A 15,638-nucleotide genomic window follows, 5' to 3' on the forward strand; every position below is an offset into this window, starting at 1 on the left:
CTACCTGTACCGCCTATTTATAAAGAAAGAAAAAGAAAATGGTGGTGAATTAAACTAAAGTTAGAACAATTAGAACAAAAGAAAAAAAAAAAAAAAATGTTAGAACAATCACTTAATAAAATGTTATTGTTTTTCACAATTCACATGGAGCTCTAGTGCTACTATAGTTATTTTTGATATAAGTGCGGAAAGTTAGTCATTATTCACGAGTCTCGAGGTTTCTTGGCCCGAGCCAGAGGCGAGGGTCAAGACGCGAGACAAGTGAAAATGACAAATCCGCACGTGTATCAAACGACGTTTTTTAATACATTTGCGAAAAAACTACATTGAAAGTAAAATAAAACAGTATTAAAAAAAAAACTCGTTTTCTGCTAGTAAATTAAAATGAAATACAACCACTGCAACCATTATTTAAAAGTCTATGGAAATCTAATTCTAACGTGTTGTTTTTGTTTATTTTCTGTAATATCAGTCTGTAACCACTTTTCTTATTATGAAGTCCTGGTACTTTTGTTTAAACTTCTTTAGGAACCCGTGCACGGTAGTTTGTTTTTAAAATTCTTTATTTAAGTAAGTAAGTTACATATGTAAACACTAAATTACACATTACAACATCAAATTTTAAGCACTTTATGAGGCTAAATACACCTATCAAAGTTTAAACACATCTTTTAAATATTTCTTATTACGTCATAGATGCTTAAGTACGGTAATTACAAGACGTAATCGTAAAACTAGGATTGTAGTGTGAATCATTGTAATTGATCACTTATAACCTATTAATTCTTTTCATATTTTGATTTGTTATAATTTAAATCAAACAAATATAAGGTAGAGTGCAAATAAAATTATTTGCCGAGCTCAGCGATCGAATTACGACCAGTATAAAGTAGCGACGAGAACCGTCCCGCAGCCCCGGCGCTCGTGCACTGCAGGGCGCTAGCGGGGCCGGCGGGCCGGCGCTTGTGTCTCTTCAACCTGGTCATGCGCATACTCATAGCAACTATTGTTGTCAGACGGAGGAAACAAAAGGTAGTGATGGGGTAAGCGATATGTGCCGTATCTATCGATGTAAGGCAGATTAGTAATTTTAGTGGTACAAATATTTGATATTAATGGATTTTTGTGGACGAAATTTTTTGCGTAAAATTTACGTGTGATTTTTAATATGAAGTTCATTAGCAATGGAAATTTAATTATAGAGTGTAGGGTGATAAGATTAGTTTTGTAAGGAGTATTGAATGCTATTTTTAAACATTTATTTTGTAATACCTGGAGAGTTTGATAGTTAGTTATACAAGTACTACTCCATACGGGGCAGGCATAAGTTATGCAAGGTCTCACAAGAGCACTGTAAATTCTCAATTTCGTCAGTGGGCTCAGGTTGCTTCTACGGTTTAAAATTGGATTCAGGGCTCCAATAGCCTGGGCTCCTTTGACACGCAGGTTCGCAACGGGCTTAGACCAATTAAGCTTATTGTCTAAGATCACGCCTAAATATTTGACGGAATCACTCCACGAGATTTTATGACCACCAATGGTAAGCATTCTTTTAGGGGGTTTACGCTGTCGAGTGAACAGTATGGCCTCGGTCTTTGCTTCATTTAGTTTCAGCTTCCATTTGGTGAAATAGGCATGCAGCAGATCTAGAGATAGCTGTAAGCGTCCTATTATTAGGTCTACGTCGAAGGATGATGTATATGAAGCGGTATCATCCGCAAAGCAGGCCACACTGGTCCTAACTTGGACAGGTATGTCATTAAGGTAGAAAAGGAATAGGATAGGTCCCAAAATTGATCCCTGAGGAACTCCTGCAGGCACTGCCTGACCGGATGATTTGTGTTCTCCAATATGGACCCTGAATTCTCGATCAACAAGGTAAGATCTGATAAGTTTGACTAAGCTTAGAGGTACATTTAAGATTACCAGTTTGTGAAGTAACCCCTCATGCCAAACACTATCAAACGCCTTTTCGATATCCAGTAGGACCATGCCAGTAGATTGTCGTAGGTTAAGATTATGAGAGACATGTTCAGATACTCTAGCGAGCTGCTGTACGGTGGAGTGAGCCGTGCGGAAACCGAATTGCTCATTCATAATGCACTTATCAGAAACAGACAGTAGACGGCGATAAATTATTTTTTCAAACAATTTACCAAGACACGGGAGCAAGCTAATAGGGCGGTAACTAACGGGTAATTTGTCATCCTTACCAGGTTTCTTGAGAGCAATTACTTTGGCCGTCTTCCACTGCTTAGGAAAGTATCCCAAAAGTAAGCAACCATTAAATAATTTAGTAACATATACAACCAATTTTTGTGACAGGTTTTTCAGTAAGATATTATGGATGCCGTCATCGCCAGGTGATTTACGAGTTTTAAGGCTCTTAAGTACGATGCGAATTTCCAACGGTCTGACAGGATCCTGAAGATTTGTAATTAAATGGTTGTCAAGTGTTGAAAGGGAATTCCGCACAGCAACATCCAGGTCAGTACTGGGCCAATTTAATGTGAGACACATATTGTCGTGGAATGCAGAGGCGAGGCTATCACATTGCCGACTAGTAGAGGTAGTAACTGTGCCATCGGGATTCCTAAGAGGTGGTATATCGCGAGATTTACATTTGAGACTTTTAGCTACACGCCACAGGTCTGCACTGGCGTTATCTATTTTGGCAAGCTTGTCATTCCAAAGTTTGTCGGAGTGCTGTTTGATATTCGCTGCTATTAGTCCTTGTATGTTGTGGATATTGAGACGTATGAACCTTTTATAGGCTCCATTGGGTAAACAATTGTCCAAACGACGTAGCCTATTTTTATATTTTATTAGTTTCGTAATATAACCGGGCAATTTAACAAGACCATTATTAACCTTGCTAGTGGGAACAGATGCATCCCTAGCTTTTAGAATTGAGGTGTGGAGATGGTTCACAGCGACATCAATATCGTCTACAGATTTAAAGGTAAGAGGTGTAAGAATTACGTTTTTATCTAGTATTGAGCGATATGTTTTCCAGTCAGTGTCATGATAACGAAATAAGCGCACACTTTTCTGGCGGTGAATAATACTTCCAACAGTAAAGAGTACGGGGTAATGGTTGGAAGATAAAGCTACTAAAGTCTCGACATTACTCATGTTAGGTATATTCTTGGAGAGAACAAGGTCAGGTGTAGTAGCTCTGTTACGAGCGGAGTAATTCATCTGTGTTGGAATGTTGGGTGAATTAATAACGAAATCACTTTGTAGCATATGACGAAAGAGAACCCGGCCTCGTGTATTTGTGTAGCAGCTTCGCCAACAGTCATGATTTGCATTGAAATCGCCTGCAAGTATGACTCTAGGGCCAAGTTTAAAGAGCAGATCCAGATCATGCTGGAGTAAGGGGAGGTTAGGTGACTGATACACTGAAACTAGAATATGTTCAATTCCAGAAATATCAATACATATGCCAACAGCCTCCATATGCTTAGTTGCAGGTATATTAATTAGGGAATGATTTAGACCATTACGAACTAAGATGGCGACACCTTGACCACGACCGCTCAGGTGTTTGTCTTGTCTATAACAGACAAAATCCGGTGTAGCAAGGGATGTGGTCCTGCTAAGTCGGGTTTCACATAAAAATATTACATCGACAGACACGGCATGGACAGCAAAATCTAATAGATCAAGAATCTTACCACGAACACCATCAGCGTTCCAAGAAAGGAGACGAAGTTCATTACCATTAAACATAACGACCAAGGTGAGTGAGCACGAGCATAACTTTCTCAAGAGGAGATGTACAAGCTATAAATTCAGATTTTATCCGGACGAATTGTCAATAAAATTTGATACATCTCTGTTGTGATGGGGTCATCTGGCAGAGGTTCAGCATGAATAATGTTTGACGTTTTCGATGGGGGAGACATCCTTGGTGGTGGAACAGGTGGTGCTGTGCTAGTGCGTTGGGTAGTAGCGCCAGCTACGTGAGCGAAGGATCTCAGATTATCTACCTTTCTGATAGGTGGTAATAAGGTTCTGGTCTTTAATTCTGCCAATTCGTCTCTTTTTGTGCCAGTCGCACAAGATAGGATATTCTTGCACTACATTTTCTATAGTTTGCAGGGTGACTCTCCTGACAGTTACAGCAACGTGCTGGTTCCTGGCGGTCCTTTTTGGAACATTCAGATGAGGCGTGAGGCTCAGTGCATTTCACACACCGAGGCGGCATATTGCAATTCTTTGACGAGTGCCCAAAATTTTGGCATCTAAAACACTGCGTGCCAACAGTACTATTGGTCTTGAATTTATGGATGCTAATGACGCAGTTAAACAGATATTTGATTTGACGAAATTTTAAGACGTCAACTCCTGCTGATAATTGTACCAAGTATGGTGGACAGATCTTTACGTGACGTCAACAATGATACACTACAGCCTTTAAAGCCAAGTTTATCAAGTTCAGCGGGTAGGTCTTCTTTGAAGCACGATGGAAGGCCTTTGATGACTACCTTAGGAGTCTTCTCGTCCTTGCGTATGTATGTGATGAAGGAAACGTCATCATTTCGAAGACCTTGTTTGATGGTTTGATGAGCGTCTCTAGTGTAAGAAATTACAGCCACTTTATTGCCATTCCTGTACTGGAGATGGAATCGATTTGAGTATTGACTAATAGTCGTCTTTATTTTTTCGTGGGTCCAGTTCGTATTTAGTTCCAGAATTATAGGTGGAATGTGGCCCGACTTCTTTGCAGTAGTAGTAGCGTCTTTGAAGAAATTGCATCCTGTATCTACGTCATTGTCAACAGACAAATCATGAAATTGGTTCTGCAATGGCAGGTCACGGGACTTATCGAATTTTTCTCGGTTGGTGAGAACAGCGTAACGATTAGGCAAACGCCAGTCGGCTTCATCTTCAGCTGGTCTCTTGGTGTTCAAGCTGCTGGTGGAGGATGATCTTGTGATGTACTTGTCCATCTCGTTATCCGACGCCTATCGACAAGTTATCGATAGTGTGATATCTCATCACTAAAGTTACTGATATTCACGTGTTGGACAACGGTAGCAACGTACGACCACACAGCGCGTGTGACGAACAAGGACTGAACATAAATATTAAAAAAATATACAACTTCTTTAGTTCTATGTTTAAGACTTAAAACAACAGTAAATTAAAAAAAAAACTGGAAAAGTAAAAAGCACTAGTGCGAGAAATCCAACTTTCCGCACGATTTGTAGTGCGAAAAATACCACGTTTTGAGCAACTGTATTAAAAAAAATATTATAGTAGAAGTAGAACTCCTTGTGAAAAGGATCGCTCAGAACGCAGTAATGTGATCATTACTGCATTCCGGTTTTGGAGAATAAGCGTGTTGGTGAAATTACATGGACATGAGAATTGTCAACTTATGTTTCACGGTGATGGGCGCAGTGGCAGTGCAACTGTTACGGACAGGCGTGTCGCTTATTACCAGGCTCACGACTTGTTCGTCCCGTTACTTGATATTATAAAAAAACTAACGAACAGTTATTAGTAAGCGCATTCGGTTTCGCACTTGATTTACGGTCTGTTTGTAAAATTAGCTGTGGCGCATAAATCAGCGGTTGAATCTCATTCCGACCGATGGACTATGAAATTATGCGCCGTTTGTGGTGTTGTTATGGTGTGTTATGTTCATACGGTTCAGATTTACTCGTCTTTCTCTAATTATATAATAAACCTTGAGATCTTAAAGTTGCTACTAGCAACCTTGCAGGACCAAATTTAAGGTCAAAGTAGTCTTTATTTCATAGGTAAGAAAATTACATTTGAAATCGTCAAACTGATTGAATTCTTCTGCTTATACGTAAGGCAGATTCCCCTGACAAAAATAAGAAACTCTATCGTTGCTGTTTGTAAACATACATTTGAATAAATTTATCGTTACAATCTTAGAATAATAACGCATAGAACGATAGTTTCATATCAAACGAACTGTCACAAGTGAGGCAAAAATCAAATTCATGTAGACTAGTTTTAGTAGTAGGTTAATTTTCGGTTTTAGTGAATATTTATATAAAAATACAATGTGGAATGTGATGTTAGTATCTATTTTATGTTTGTCTAACGTATTTTTACACTCATTTACCCCACATTTCGTAATTTTTAGCTAAAATTCTTGAGCTGTTCGCGGTGCAAGTTGACCTTGAGCACTGACGGCCCGCCCGCTCGTGTAGGCCCATTGGGAGCGCTTCAATTTGCCTCACTTAGCGTGTGCGGACTAGGTTTCTATGCGTTATTATTCTAAGGTTACAATATTATATTTTAATTTAAACATCTTATTTCGAGACTACTTGCAAGGGCTTTTTTATTTAATGTTACTATGTCCATTTCACATTGGATGGGTACTGTGACATTTCAAAGTTTTCGTTGTGTGCATACTATTTTTAACTAATCTCTCAACCATGCTACAAACAATAGATTTGTTATAATATACCAAAATCAAAACCAATATTTGTTGCAGTTGTAATTTTAAGTGAAAATTACATTCTAGATAGAAAATGTATTGATACATATAAAAATAAATTACCCCAACTACTTGATTCGTAAAATGGAATATTTATCCATAGAGATTGACACCATGGAATCGATAAATCGTATCGGCTATTATGTATCTTGCATCAAAGTGAGTGCATGCACCATGTATGCGGCTCGATTTCTTTTGTTTTGAGTAATTGTGCGTAACGTATTTGGAGTAATTATTGAAAATCGATTCTCTCTTCGTTACAAAACTATTTCCATAAAACATTTAATCGATTTTTTGTCATTCCATTTTACGTCGCTACATCTCTAGAAACTTGAAATCTCAAATGTCACCGTGCCCATGCTATGTGAAATGAACTGTGACAATCAACTTTTGTTTCATGACTTTTTTTTCATATAGAAATATTGAAATAGATTGCAAAACGCAGGAGCGGGGGTGGGGATCGTCAGAGAGGACTTTTGTACGTTTGAATTGACTACTTTACTATTAAGTACAGATCTAAAAAGTCAAAGTTGTAAAAAGTCATGGAACAAAAGTTGTTGTTAATGATGTTAGTAGGTAATATAGTCCTGCGAGGTTGTTAGCACTTTACAATTAACCACGGAAGGAATAATCCTCTATCAATAACTTGGTTATGTAGCAGGTCCCTAGTGCAATACCTAACGGCAGTGTTCTCCAATCATCTGTGGTTTATATATTCAGTATCATTTATTTCTCAAACTTAACACTACAGTATAAATTGCACTAGATGATAAAGTATGATAAATTATATTGAGACCTTAAATTTTTATTGAATTGATATTCAATTATTTTTTGTGAAATTACTCCACTAGTTTATTATAATTATTAATACAAAATCGAACACACTGAAAAAATTCCTTCGATCCGGCCGGCTTAGTTGGCACAGCGTCTGGCACGGTATGCTAGAAGACGTCGGTTCGAATCCGGCCGGATCGAAGGAATTTTTTTTTGAGTGTTCGATCTTTGTATTATTATATTGACATCGTCAAACAAAAATTAAAATTATAAGAAAAATACACAATAATTAGAAAATTAATAATTCATTACATAATATTGTTGTCATTAAATTACATATCAAAATATCATTCTCCATCAAGGATCGTCATAAGTTGATAAGAAATATACAAGAGTATGTTAATACGATAAAAATTTGAATAAAATAGAAAATACTCAGTATCGTTACATTTTTAGGTTCATAAATTCATTTATAATAAAGGACTTTTCAAAAAAAGGTTTTTCAGCCGGCGCCTAAATGTTTCGTCAGACGGTTCAAGACCTAGGGTCGTATTCCAGAATATTCAATACTCAAGTCAGGACTTGAGTATTGCAGTGAGCACTGAAAATCATACACAAGTCCTTGCCATTAGGGTCGTACTTCCAGTGCTTGTGTTTCCATTGCAATCCTGACTTGAGCATTGAGTAGAGTTCTAGAATACGACCCTGAGAGTAGCAGGTAAACGCTCATAGGAAGACGGTCCGATGATACGCGGGTTTTTCTCTGCAAGTGCACATGGCATTTGAGAACAGTCTGTTCTCAAATAATCGGTACGGCGAAGTGGGATGCCAGAAACATTTACAGTAGCAAATGAGGACAGATTATTTCTAACGTACATTATAATTTCGTATAAGTAGAGTGAGTAGTGCGTCATTATGCGTTGCGCTACAAAGAGATTTCTGCAGGAATGTCTGTGTTTTACTCCAACCAATACGCGTACGGCACGTTTTTGCATGAGCATATAAAGCAACCGAACTGTTTTCTATGATACCAAGTAACGGGATGGAGAAATCCTGTGCCTGTTCATAGCAGTTACAGTGCCACTCAGAGCTTTAAAGCACTGTGCCCGTAAGCCTGAGATATAAGTTGAAAGTCTCATGTGCCTGTAATTTTACCAGTACCCTTACCCCTCAAAACCGGAACGTAGCTCCGTTGCTGCCTGGCGGCTTAGAAAGAGGAACGGTGGCAGTGTTTCCCTGGATGAATTCTTTCACAAGGAGATCTGCTGCTACTGACCTAGTGGTCATGCAGGAAGTACTGTTGTTGTCTCCGGAACGGGTATGCTCAATACCAGTCAGCTGCCTTTGACTCAGCGAAGTGTAAAGCAAAGAGACGTTTAAGTCTTGATTATTGCAGAAAAATGGCCAGATTTATTGGTTTTCTATCGGATACGTTTCGGAGAGAATTTCACCCTCACAATTCCTTCGGTGTACTGGAAAGCCCGGAACAGTCCATCCTTATAACATTGACCATATACCATCTATTTGCACACACGGAATTCTTGATACAAACGGCAAAGGATTGGAATACATTGCCGGCATCTGTGTTTCTCCAAAGTTACAATTTACGGCAATTCAAGAGCAGAATGTATAGGTATTTTACTAGACAAACGCTTAACATCATGGGCCACATCGTATATACATATATTATTACATCAGTATACAATACACCAGTTTCAAACTCGAATTAGTTATTGATCAATCAAACATTATTTAAGCTAAGGACTTTTAATAGTGACAATGCAAAGTGGCTCTAATTATGTGTCCGGGAGTATATGTATATATAAACTAAGCAACTTATCTACACGAATTGCACTTGTCGGCGACGTATGGTACAATCTAATGTCAGATAATCGGCTCTAGAATCCGACATAGTATACGACACCTTTCGGCCAAAAGTCCTCCTTCATGAAGGTCGACAGATGTCCAATCGGTACACTCATCACAAACGACTTACGTTGACGTTGTGGCGGGACTTTAAACGCTCGACTCTCAGGGTGCATTTGACTTTGTCTTATTCTAATTCTAGTCTATTCGGTGTCGCTATGGAGAAGTGAATAGGCAGGAGGAAGGCACTTGAACGAGGCATTGTATCGTGCCCAACTAAGCAGGAAGCTCACACCGCCATACAGGAGTACAATCGGATTGGAGCTCGCGGGGACACTCGAACCCCTCCGGATGGCCTGATGAAAATAAAATCTTTTCTTGAAGACACATGCCTAAGCTCGACTTGTATGGGTTGATGGTGTTATGGACAAGTGACAATACTTAAAAAAGTAATGTCCAGGTTAGAAAGAATGTATTGTGTCTTGTCACGATTACACGTAATTGATATTTTTCCTTACTTTAGCTTTTATAATGACAATTCTTAATCTTTCTAACTCAAATTTCAATCTCATGTCACGGTACTAGAAAATGTCGCATTTGGGAATTACAACGGGAATTAAATGAGTCCAGGTTCAGTGAATTTAATATTCGCATGAAGTGACTCGCGTGGGCCGGATAGGTTGACTGAAAATGGTTTAAATATTTCGAGAGTACTCCGGTGTCTTCACAAATTGACAGTTAAACGAATTAATGAATGTTGGTTTACAAAAGGTAGCACCGAGTCGTAATTATTACAATTTAAGCTTTAGTAAAGACCTCAATCGGCTACTTTTGGATTTGTAGAGCGTCGTTTTGTTATGGAAGTTGATCAACGACTTACAAATTAGCGACGAAATGGCACACTGGTATGAGTGATGGAGACAACGCTTTACAAAGCCGAAGTCAGCCGATCTAACGCTCGATTTACGTATCGCGGCTTCGGTGAAACATAGATTTAAGTGTAAAAAAATGTGATGTCAAAACTGCCATGCATGATGGATTGGATCGTCATTTAAAAACTCACTTACAGAATAATAGTACTATGATAATAGTATATTTTTAAGTTTTGCAATTACAATTAGCCTAATGTGTCCCACTGCTGGGCAAAAGCCTCCACCTGATCTGACCCTTTTTTTTTTGACGGGGTGGAAATCTTTATGGATACCCCTGAGCCCAGGGAGACTCAGGGGTTATATGGGGACTCTTCCTCCAGACTGGAGGGCCTACCCCACTAAAACCCCCCCGGGTTTCCCTCTCGCCGGTTGAGTCGGCGCCGTGGGATCGGTGAACATTCACCACGACTGGAGTCCCTGTCCAGAGCCCGCTGGTCTCACTAAGGGATCAGGCGAGCAGCGAACTGCCTTCGCCTTCTCCCCGTCTGCGCCGAAGCGGGTGCGCGTCCGCCGCGTCCTCGTGCACCCGCTCCGCGGACTCCTTTTGTGACATAACCTCTGCGCAAAATGAAGGCCACCGCCTCCCAGGACTCCTTGCTACCGAGCATGGCGGCAACCACGCTCGGCAGCGAGAGTTCCTGCCCTACAGTCCCCGTCAGAGTGCGGCGCAGCCCATCCCACCGGCTGTACACCTCTAGGGCATGCTGCGCGGTGTCATCCGCAGCGCCGCACTCGTGGCACGACGGGGACGGTTCCCTCCTCGCCACCTTGTGCAGGTAGTGACCGAAACACCCGTGCCCAGTCAGCACCTGCACAAGGTGGTACAACAGTGGCCCGTGGGACCGGTTTACCCCTGATCTGATCCTGAGCTAACCGGACCCAAGCTTTATCGTAGGCGTCCAGTTCGTCACGCCATCGCTTCCTCGGTCTGCCACGGTCCCACCTTGGCCTAGAGGTCTTCAGGCATGCAGAAAACATGACCAGACCAACTGTATTTCATCTTCACAGCCTTTTGTGTCGTGTTCCGAATTCGGTCGGTCCGTTTCCCATCAAATATGCTACCCTACATTACTCGCTGGTTTGGAAGTTTGGACTTTTAGATCTTCGTAAGTGATCAAGTCCGCGCGCCATAAGTTAGTATGGGAAGGATGCACAATGACGTCATGTCCATTAGCTTCTTTTTGAAAGACACATGGGGAGTACCCCTCATAACATCTTTAATGGACCAATAGCCTCTCCAGGCATTTTCAGTGCGTCTGGCAATTTCTTGCTTACCTGCATTGAAAGGAGACTATTTGGCCCAAGTATACGTATAAGCATGTCCTCCACAATACCGCAGATTTTGCGCTTGGTTGTGTTATTTTATTTTTAAGTAGGCGATAAAAAAATCTTATTCCCTGTTTCGTCTTTTATTGTGTTAGGATTTTTTATACATTTATACTGCTTTATAATGTGGACTTTTTTTGAACATTTGCATTTTTATGTGTGGAATTTGAAGTTGTTTAATGCGCCTAGCTCTATTGCAATCATTCGAGTATGTGAATGGAGGGGAACGACAGAATTTTTTGTCTTATTAAGTACTTACATTTTATGAGAGATTTATTAGCCCTCGTTATAAAAAAAGTGATAACGTAAAGGTTAACACCTGGTAATCCAAAATAGTATCCATCCAAAGGAGTCGAAGGTACACGACTGGGAAACTAATAAAGCAAGTCGCGGTCGGCTAAGTTTCGAGTTGCCCTTGTTATTTCACTAGTTGTGTAACAAACTGCGGCGGTAATTTGGAATAGTGTCAAGCAACTGACTTACAAGTATGCTAATGCGGTGTGATGAACGTCTTGTGCAACAAAACAGAGTGAATATATTGAAAATTCAGTAATCGGCTTTTATATTTACAACAATTGAATCTAACTACAGCTTTCCACAAAATGTCCATGTGTTTGAAGTTACGTCTACAACAAAATTAGTTCAAATGGTTATAAATTATGCGCGCATGGCTGTTAATTCACTAGTGTGTATTGTGGACTGCGAAACAAAATTATGAAATTGTAAAAAAAGTCCTAAATAGTGGATATTGTGACACACATACATTATGTGTATGTACACTCAGACGAACATAATATTTAATCCTACACACGCGCCCACACGCACGTAAAGGACGAGGGTTTATAGTGCCTGTCTTTCCTAGTGGAAGACCGGCGGGATGGTATGTGTGCGTGGATATTGTAATAAATACAATTGATAAGCGACACGACTGTCCACAACTGTAACAGTGCAACTCAGAGCTTTAAAACGCAAAGATCGGAGGGGCATTGCCACTGCTCCTGTCTTCCTGAGACATAAGTTGACAAATCTCGTGTTCCTGTAATTTCACCAGCATCTCTATCCTTAAACACTGGGACGGCAACAAGGAAACAGAACAAGGAAAGGAGGTAGTACTTCCCTGGAACTCTAACTGCTACTAACTCTACATCCACAAGTGCACGTTGAGAGTGTGTGCGTGAAATATGCGCTCGCACACACTCTCAACTCACGTCATTACATTCATTACGTCTTTAAGTTCAATTTATTTGGTATTCAGTTATATATAAAACCTTCCTTATGAGCGACTGATTATTTTTCTTTTATATAGATATTACACACAGAAGTATGAATGAATTAATGAATGTTTTATTTATTTCTCAATCACAAAACAGGCTTAAGAGTAAGGAACTTAAGGTTAATACAAGATTAAAAATTGGTCAGACTGTTTTGTGAGAGACTGGTGCCCGAGATGGGTATAGAAAAACCTGAATTACGGGTCACCAGGCTTCCACTCTGCAGTTGAGCAATTTGGTTGTGGCACTGACGTTGTGACAAAGGATGGAAATATATAAAAGTTAGTGGAATATTCCTGACTTAGAATAATAAAAAGTACTAGCGAACTAAACTAGGTATTTAAAAAAACCCTCTCAAGGTTTAATACTAAGTAAACTCACAATATGAAAAGTGTGAGAATGAGTGAAGAAGTGTTTATAAGGTGAATGTGTTACTGATTAGGTGTGTAAGAATTGTACGTATGGGGTGTGTGGAATGTATAAGTGCGAATGTGTTGAGGCGAGAGAACTACGACTTGGGAACAGTTAAATGAGAAATGTTTTATTTGAGGATAAGAAGAAGTCGCTCAGTCTCCTCATAATTAACTATATAAAATCAAGACTTATTTTAACCCATCTCCTTAAGTGCCAAATTGTTCCCAAATATATCGCAGATCGAGCAAAAGTGTCGAGTGGCACATAAAACTCACTTGGTTTATTAGGCACATCAGTACTTTAGCTTTTTCGATCGATATATACCTAAAAGAAAGTGCATTTGTGACCTATCTGTAACGTAGGATGTTAGCAGCTTCACAAATCTACACGTTCGTTGAAGATCCCCATAAGAATAATAATATTATTATTATTTATTTTACCATTTTATTTTCTGCCAATAATAATTGCGTACTAATGGAAACTTAGGTGAGTTAGGAATTGAAAGATGATCTAATTTTCTAACAAACCGCTAGCAACTTCAAAAAGTTATAATTATTAATACAAAGATCGAACACTCAGAAAAAATTCCTTCGATCCGGTCGGATTCGAACCGACGTCATCTTGCATACCGTGCCAGACGCTATACCAACTAAGCCACATAGAAGTATTCGTGAGGTCCGTTAGTTCGTTCCGTGTTTTTTCTGAGTGTTCGATGTTTGTATTAATAATTATAATTAAATATTTTGTTTCGGATAAATAAAATCCTTATTTTTACATAATTATATTTAAAATTTAAAATGGTTAGTAACACGATAACTTATGATCTAAGTGTTAGTAATGATATGCAAGTGACAAGCGTGGTTTATGTATGTTACATTCGAACCTGTCCGCTATCATGGATAGGATGGTGTTAGAGCTGGCCCGCAACCTGTTTACCAGTACCGGGGTAACCCCATTAACACCATAGACGCATTATTGTATTGGACACGGAGGGTTCCATACGAGTTTTGTGAGTATTTCTATCGTAGTATAGTATAGTTATATAGTATAGTTTCTATCGTAGTTAGTATCGAATAAATTGCTTCCGTGGCTGAACGGTTACCAAGCTGCCACGCAGAGGTCCCGGGAAAAATATTTACATGGCTTACATTTATTTCTCTCATGATTTTGGTTGTAATTTGTGGTAGTCTATGTGTATGTCCATGGCAATCGCGACACAGGGTTTCTCTAGTGCGGGGCTGTGAGTGTGTGCGTTATTATTATTCTAATTACAACAACATTCTAGCTGAAAAAACGCCATTTAATTAACGACCTCGCACAACCACGGTCAATAATGACAGGTCAAAACATCGCATATCTGATCGCAATTTTTAAATGTCACGAGCAAAATTGGACGTGTGGAAACTCAATCGCTGAATTTGCATTTGATTTATGATCCCCAAGATTTATCCCAAATCTTAAATTGTTTACAAAGTGATTGCGTTCATATATAAGATACACTGCTATTCACGTCTATGAACAATTCCACGGAAACTTTTGCGTTAACTGTCGAGGGACTAGCCCAGTAACACTAACTAAACTAAACACAGAAAGTTAGCAAATGGACAATAGCCATAAGTGTTGCCTAAAACAGTTGCGCAACTGCCACACACAAGTCGTGGCGATAGTTGGTAACTTCGTAAGTTTCCCACGACCGAGATTTCAGCTTATTAGTTTTGAATGGTTCTTAAAACAGTGGTTGGTAACTCTATTTCGAAGTTCAATTTTGAAATTAAATTATAAGAATCTATAATAATAATAATAACGGCTATACGCAACATAGTCACTAGGAAAACCCTGTATCGCGGGTGCCATGGACACACTAATAGACAACCACAAATTACACCAAAAATCACGAGAGGCATGCACGTGTGCGTTATTATTTATTTAAAAACCAGTGAAAGCAATGGTACCTGTCTGTTCAGCCTTAACAATTGATACTCGCCTAAAAACCTGTAACAGTATTTAATTTTAATTTTAAATAAAAAAGACTTACACCAACAGCTTTATTGCTTAATCTATTACATGAAACCTAGCTGTAAATCAGCGCCGAGAACACACTGAATTTTCCAGTAAATGCTATGTTTGTGACCCTTTTGTAACCGCAGCTGGCACCACATAAAGTGCTTTTATATTTAGTGTCACTGTTTTGTAAACAATTTGTGTTGTTGTGGGTTTGTTTTTATTTATTTTAATTAGTCTGCAATAGAATGTCACCGTTGAGCAAAGGCCTCTCCTTCCGATTTTCGATTCTCTCTATCCACAACAATCTCTGGCCAGTTACTCAAAAAGATTTAATTGTAGTTTTCATGCTTCATCATGTTTTGTTATTTTGTTTTCTTTTTTAACTATTTTTAACCGACTTCAAAAAAGGAGGAGGTTCTCGATTCGACTGTATGTTGTTTTTTTTTTTTTTTGTATGTATGTTACGCGATAACTCCGGTATTTGTGGACCGATTTTCATGATTCTTTTTTTGTTGGAAAGGGGGTACTTCCATAGTGGTCCCATTTTATTTTGAAGAAAATCAT

The sequence above is a fragment of the Hyposmocoma kahamanoa genome, unplaced genomic scaffold (assembly GCF_003589595.1).
Source record: "Hyposmocoma kahamanoa isolate Upper Pololo Valley unplaced genomic scaffold, ASM358959v1 122, whole genome shotgun sequence".
NCBI classification, from domain to species: Eukaryota; Metazoa; Arthropoda; class Insecta; order Lepidoptera; family Cosmopterigidae; genus Hyposmocoma; species Hyposmocoma kahamanoa.